Raw genomic sequence first — 6,668 nt, 5'->3', positions numbered from 1 at the left:
GGTGATGCCATAATCAACAAGTCTTGAAGGAAAGACCACATTGAGACCATAATATTGGTAGTGATTATAAAAATCAGCCTCACAAGGTGATATTATTAACCTTGTCACTGTCCGGCACAATCCACAACAGGATTGAGATCTGTATAACCACACGTGAGCCGGATAAGTATACCAAGGCTCAAAACCTGAACCAGACCAATGTATGCCGGTTATTATGTGAAAAATGTGGATGCCCAAGACCGTCTTATTCCACGGCAAACCCAAGCAAAGATCCACCCAAGAAGTATACTCCATTGTGGTACTGGATAGCTCAATATATATTAACCTCAACACCCACGATGGAGCTTTGCCTAGACTGTTGTTCCCAAAGAGATACTGGCAATAATGAAGAATTCGTGTGAAAACATATACGTTGAGGATCGTTATCTCTCGCATAGGGGAAGCAATGAAAGGAATAGCCTGTGTAAATGGGATTCTTTGCCAAGATCACCGGCAGTTAAGTCTACAAATCTTATCATCAGGAGATGGTGCATTTTTTTCGATCAACCGCGAAAAGCGACAGTCAAACCTTTGGAACAACCTGGATACTCAAGACTGTGAAGCCAGTCAAGATAAGTCAGAAACTCATGCAAGATGTCAGCATCCGTTAGAAAAAATAGATATGATCCACATCACTATTTTGGAACCAAAAGGCATGTCTATATTCGAGGAATCCGATGCTTGGATAAAAGGGGTTCGTTGTTCCATGGGAAGATATATTCCCCAACTCCGTGGAATGTTCTCGGTACTCGATACTAGAATAACATTTTCAGCAAGGATCAATATCAAGAAGGACTAGTATGTCCGTAAAAAATAATATTTTGGATGCTAGCTCAGCCAAAGAAATTTTTTGAGGGACATCCGAGGTATGTCCTGTCAGGATGTCAGATCCAATGAAGCAAACCACCCCAGATCAAGACAATCAGTCATATACAATTCAGTGGAAATATTATGAATAAAAGAAACCTGAGTGGGAAATGGTTTCTTCAAGTCAGAAAGATTATTTAACCCTGAGAAACCAAATCTCGAGGATGAGATTTCTTTAAGGGGGGAAGTTTGTAACAGCCTGGATTTTTGCCCTTTTCTTTTTCCTTTGATTTTCTGGGATTTCCTGTTTTGATTTGCTTTTCCATGGCTACGAGGGTCTGAAACTTGGGAAGATCATGTCATCCTAGGTTTTCTAGTGGCTTTTCACCCTCATCATCATCTCAAGATCATCTCATTTCCATCCTTGACCTAACCCAAAATTCTTTTATTAGTAATATTCCTTTTCTGATAAAAGAATAACCCTTAAAACCCTAGGTTGTGAAGCAACCTATATTTCTGTCACTCCTAAAATTCCCAAATAATTCTCATAAAATTTTTGGGTCACATATTCCTGAAATATGGCAAAATATTTCATTGCCATGTTCAAAAATAATCCTCGAATAATTCTTTTCCTATTCTGCCCTAAATGGCACTTTGCAAAGGAAGTGCTATTTATGTTTTCTTGATTGACCCCAAACTTCTTGGACATCTTTTCCTGTCCATATAGTTGCCTCATGCCAAATTTCAGATAAATTTTCCAAGTAAATAGTTTTCAGCAATTTTTCAAAGTTTCTATCCAGGAAGGAACTTTGTGAAGGAGATATATTCTAGGAATATCCATATGAGTTGAAATTTTTCAGGGTCTTTCCTAGGGTGAAATAATGACTCTCCACCAAATATGAGCTCATGTAACTCATTTATGTGAGCCCAGATCCAAATCTTAGTTTCTGCTCAGATTTTCAGTTTGTGAAGCAACTATATTTTATATTGCTTCACTTGAGCTGAAACTTTACCAGGACAATACTCTACCTATATCAACTACTCCCAACAAGTTTTACCTCAATTGGTTGATCCAATTACCCTGTGTAATTTTTCCAAATTTCTGTCCAGAATAAAGCTTTGTGAAGCAAGTGCCACTTTGGTATTTCCAAATGGCATGAATTTTTTACAGAAGCTTCAAATCATCATAAAAACCCTCTCTGCCAAATTTTAGCTCACAGATATCAAGTATGTGAGTGCATCATCCAAATCCCCAATTCTGTCCAGTTTTGCGCTTTCTACTGCAACCACCATCTAAACCCCTCCTCTTAGTCTGATTTTTGTTGATCAGCATCACCTTAGTGTGTGATCATCGCCAGACAAACCCTTTATCTTGTTACCCTGCTGATTTAACCACAGAAAGTTACAAACACCTTATTACTGAATTACTTTTGGAGCTAAGTGCAAATCTCTTCTTTTTACCTGGACCGGTTTATTTCCTCATTTTGACTGAGGGAACCAGGGTCCATTCACCGGACATGGTTGGCCACACCAAAGAGGACCTCTTGCGCCAGTGCACGTGGTGATCACGCTTGCGTCATGCCTGCAGGCGTGCTTTGGCTTGTTTCGGCCACTATGCTCGTCTCCTCCCTCCTTGTCTCGTCCCCAAACCTTGCCCAGGAGCTCGCCCGTGCTCGACTGCGTCGCCCTGCATCAGTGCTTCGTCGTGATTCGGCACAAATGTGTCGCCAACGCCATGCCCGTGCCATGGCCTGCCTCTACCCGCCATTAAAGCGTGATCGGAAGCTTGCCCGTGAGCTCGAGAAGCCTCCCCTCAGCTATATAAGCATGCCCCGAGCTCTCCCTCAGCTCAACCATCTCCCCCTCGCCTCATTTTCTCTCTGGAATCACCTCATCTCGCCGGAGTTCGTCGCCGTCAACCATAGCCACCTCGGCCTCGGCTTGGTTCCGACCAACCCGAGCCTCCTCTCATCCTCCTACCATGTCCACGAGCTTCCCCTCATCCCCGCAGTTCACCCCAACCCCTTGCCCCTCGCCGGAGAGCCCCGTGGCCGCATCTCCCTAGTCCGGCCGTCGCCTCCACCATTCGGCCGTCTTCTCGTCCGGCCATCCCGAGCCTCCTCGTGATTCCCAGACCTCACCATAGCCTCCCCCTCCTTCCGGCGAGTCTCCCCGCCCTCTCTCCCTCACCTCCCCGTCGCCAGAAGCCCCCTGCTACCACCGCCCGTCCGCCTCTCTGTCCTCCTCGGGTCGCCGCTGTCCGCCGCTGTTCCAGGCCGCCCCGGCGCCGGTTGACCACGGGAACGGTCGAGGCAGGCCCCGCCGCAGCTGCCCGTGCCCTCCCCTTGGCCGGAGCTTGCCTGGGCCGGCCGGCCCCATCATCATTTCCTCCCTGCCCGCCCTGCTCTGCTTCACGCAAGCACAGGGGCGAGGAGGAAGAAGCCACGCCCGATCGCACCCCTGCGCCTAGGACCCACGCGCTAGTGGCCCGGCGCCCTGCCACGTGGATAAGTGGAGGCGCCTTTCAGGTGAGCCCGCTTTCAGGTGTTTGAAAGAGTATTTCGTTTAGTACGCTTTCATTTGCCGGAAAGCGTATTTCCTCTCTCTTTTCTCTAAAGTGCGTTTTCTTGTTCAGAAAGCGTGCTTCTGATTTTGCGCCTCTGCCTTATCCACTCAGGGGCCTGTTTGCTGAAGTTTATTCACAGATTGGTCCCTGTTCTTCCAACCTTCACAACTTTTCAACCGTAACTCCGATAGAGGTGAAACCAGCGCTCACTTCTTCGTCTCGTCGAGCTCTATCTTTTGATAAAATTTTCACCAGGTTGTTTCACAGTGAAAATGACCATTTTGCCCTTGCCTCTAATCAGCCTCCTCCGAGAGAAAACCGTCCGACGTTTCGTTCCGCGGCTTCACCACACTTCTTCCCGGAGTCTCCGTGTCGGTGTCAAAACCGGCGGATCTCGGGTAGGGGGTCCCGAACTGTGCGTCTAAGGCAGATGGTAACAGGAGGCCGGGGACACGATGTTTTACCCAGGTTCGGGCCCTCTTGATGGAGGTAAAACCCTACGTCCTGCTTGATTAATATTGATGATATGGGTAGTACAAGAGTGGATCTACCACGAGATCAGAGAGGCTAAACCCTAGAAGCTTGCCTATGGTATGATTGTATGTTGTTCTACGGACTAAAACCCTCCGATTTATATAGACACCGGAAAGGGCTAGGGTTACACAAGGTCGGTTATAAAGAAGGAGATACACATATCCGTATTGCCTAGCTTGCCTTCCACGCCAAGGAGAGTTCCATCCGGACACGGGACGAAGTCTTCAATCTTGTATCTTCATAGTCCAACAGTCCGGCCAAAGGATATAGTCCGGCTGTCCGGAGACCCCCTAATCCAGGACTCCCTCAGTAGCCCCTGAACCAGGCTTCAATGACGATGAGTCCGGCGCGCAGTATTGTCTTCGGCATTGGGCGGGTTCCTTCTCCGAGTACACCACGGAAAAATTTGAATACAAGGATAGTGTCCGACCCTCCAAAATAAGTTCCACATTCCACCGCACAGAGAATAATATTTTAACAAATCTAATCTGCTGACTTTTTTCGGCAACATGACGTTATGTCATGGCCCTGTGATTATTCGAATCGTTTCCTTTAACTAGCCCCGCACATAACGCGAGGCAGTTTTTTTGACACGTCTTGTCAAGGCAGAGATCGTGTCCCCCTTATTGCGGGATGCTCATCAATACGGGTGTGGGTAACCCAACCGCTCCATCAATTACGGCGCTTGGGGGATAAGCGAGTTTTACCAGGCTAGTGGGGGCGCATAGTTTCGGCCGCCCATATAAAGGGATAAGGATTCACCTTTCCATCCACACCTTCTTCCTCCTTTGCTCATCCATTTTCACACACTCGACCTCCAGCGCCCAAGTCCGCACTTCCCACCTCAACCTTCTCCAACCATGTCCGAAGTGGGAGGCAGGTGGATGGTCTCCTCCGTCACGGAGGGACACATCAAGAAGCTGAGGAGAGCCGGATACCTGCCAGACGACATCGCGCACCAGCTCCTAGATGAAGGGCAGCTCATCCCCACCCCCAGGCTCCATGAGAGGGTAGTGTTCCTTACCCATTTCTTCCGCGGACTGGGATTCCCTCTCCACCCATTCTTCCGGGGGCTCATGTTCTACTATGGCCTGGATTTCCATGATCTGGCCCCGAACTTCATCCTCAACATCTCGGCGTTTATCATCGTGTGCGAGGCCTTCATCCACATCAAGCCCCACTTCCGCTTATGGCTGAAGACCTTCAATGTCAAGCCGAAGGTAGCGAGAGGCCGCCAGGCAGAGTGCGGAGGCGCCATGGTGGGCAAGATGCCCAACGTCACATGGCTCGAGGGCTCCTTCGTGGAGACCATAAAGGGGTGGCAATCGGGGTGGTTCTACATCACCGAGCCGCGTGACCCTAAATGGGCAGCGGCCCCCGAGTTCCGATCTGGTATCCCCACGCGGCTCACCTCCTGGCAAGAGAAGGGCCTGTCCTGGGGTAATTCGGGAGAGCTGACCGGATTCCAAACATGTATCCAAAACATGGTGAGCAAGAAGCTCAAACTCGTCAACGTAGTCCAGGTCATGCGCATCCGCCGGATCCTCCCGTGTCAACAACGGGCTTTTAGCTTGTGGGAGTTCGACCCAGCACAGCATCGAACTCTAAATAGGCTCTTCGACACAACACACGAGGATGCCTGGAAGGTGCTATTCAAGGGTACCGAGGTTCCCCCTCCCACTACTGAGGATCGCGGATTCAGCGCGAAGCGCCAAGTCAGCGCGGTAAGTTGTTTTACCTCTTACAGGATACTCGTTTTTCATAGTTTGACTCTATGCGGGATCTAAGCTCGCGTACCTTCGACAGGACTGGCAGGAGATGGCCGGGCAGATCGACTGTCCGGCTCCTTTTCCCGAAGGCCCAGCAGATGCTCTCCTAACGAAGATGCTGACTCCGGCTCCTTACAAGGTGCCGGAGAAGACCAAGAAGGCCAAGGGAACCCGAAAGAGTTCCCAGCGCCAGGTAGTATCGGACTCATCGTCTGATAACTCCGCGCCGCACTCCTCCCCCGAAGACGAGGAGGAAGATGAAGATGCTCCCCCTCCGGTCGGGGGAGACAAGAAAAGGAAGGCCACCCCAATCGGGGGGGCCGAAGGGTTCAAGAAGGGAAGGACTCTCCTTCCGGACTACTCCACCACCGTCGCCGAAGGGGAAGACGAGTGGCTGCTCAGGGCCAAGCCCCTGGCGAATTCGTAAGTATTCGGATACCAGAGTAACTCATAGCATACCTTTGTCGCACTGCCTCTCCTAACACCGAATTATGGCTATGCAGACCGCCACAAGCCCGTATCCACGTATCGGCGGACGGTTCCCTGGGCTCGTCAGATATGGATAGCGATCCACTTCCGACCGCCACCTCCCCTTGCCCTATGGACAATGTCGAGGTATTGTCTCAAGAGGCACCGGGTCGAGGGGAGACAGTCCCGGAGGCGCCTCAAGGCGACCTTCCGGACTCCAGGAACAGAGGGAGCAAAGTCCCCGAGGGCTCCGAGTTCGGCCCTCAGCCGAACACCACGCCGAAACCTCGAGTGGTTCCGGACTCGAGCAGGCGGCCTCCTTCCAAGAGGGGCAAGACGCCTGTGCGGTGACCTCTGTCCATCCAGAGGCACCGGACAGTCTGCTGGGAGCGCTTCGCAGCACTTGCATCAACGAAGAGCACCACACTATTATGAGTGCGGTGATCGAGAAGGTTTAGTTTGCCAAAAGCAGACTGACTGAAGCC

This window comes from Triticum urartu, chromosome 5A, assembly GCF_056163025.1.
Source record: "Triticum urartu cultivar PI428250 chromosome 5A, HENAU_Tu73, whole genome shotgun sequence".
Taxonomy (NCBI): Eukaryota; Viridiplantae; Streptophyta; class Magnoliopsida; order Poales; family Poaceae; genus Triticum; species Triticum urartu.
The sequence above is the reverse complement of the archived record's forward strand: the minus strand, read 5'-3'. Positions refer to the sequence as shown.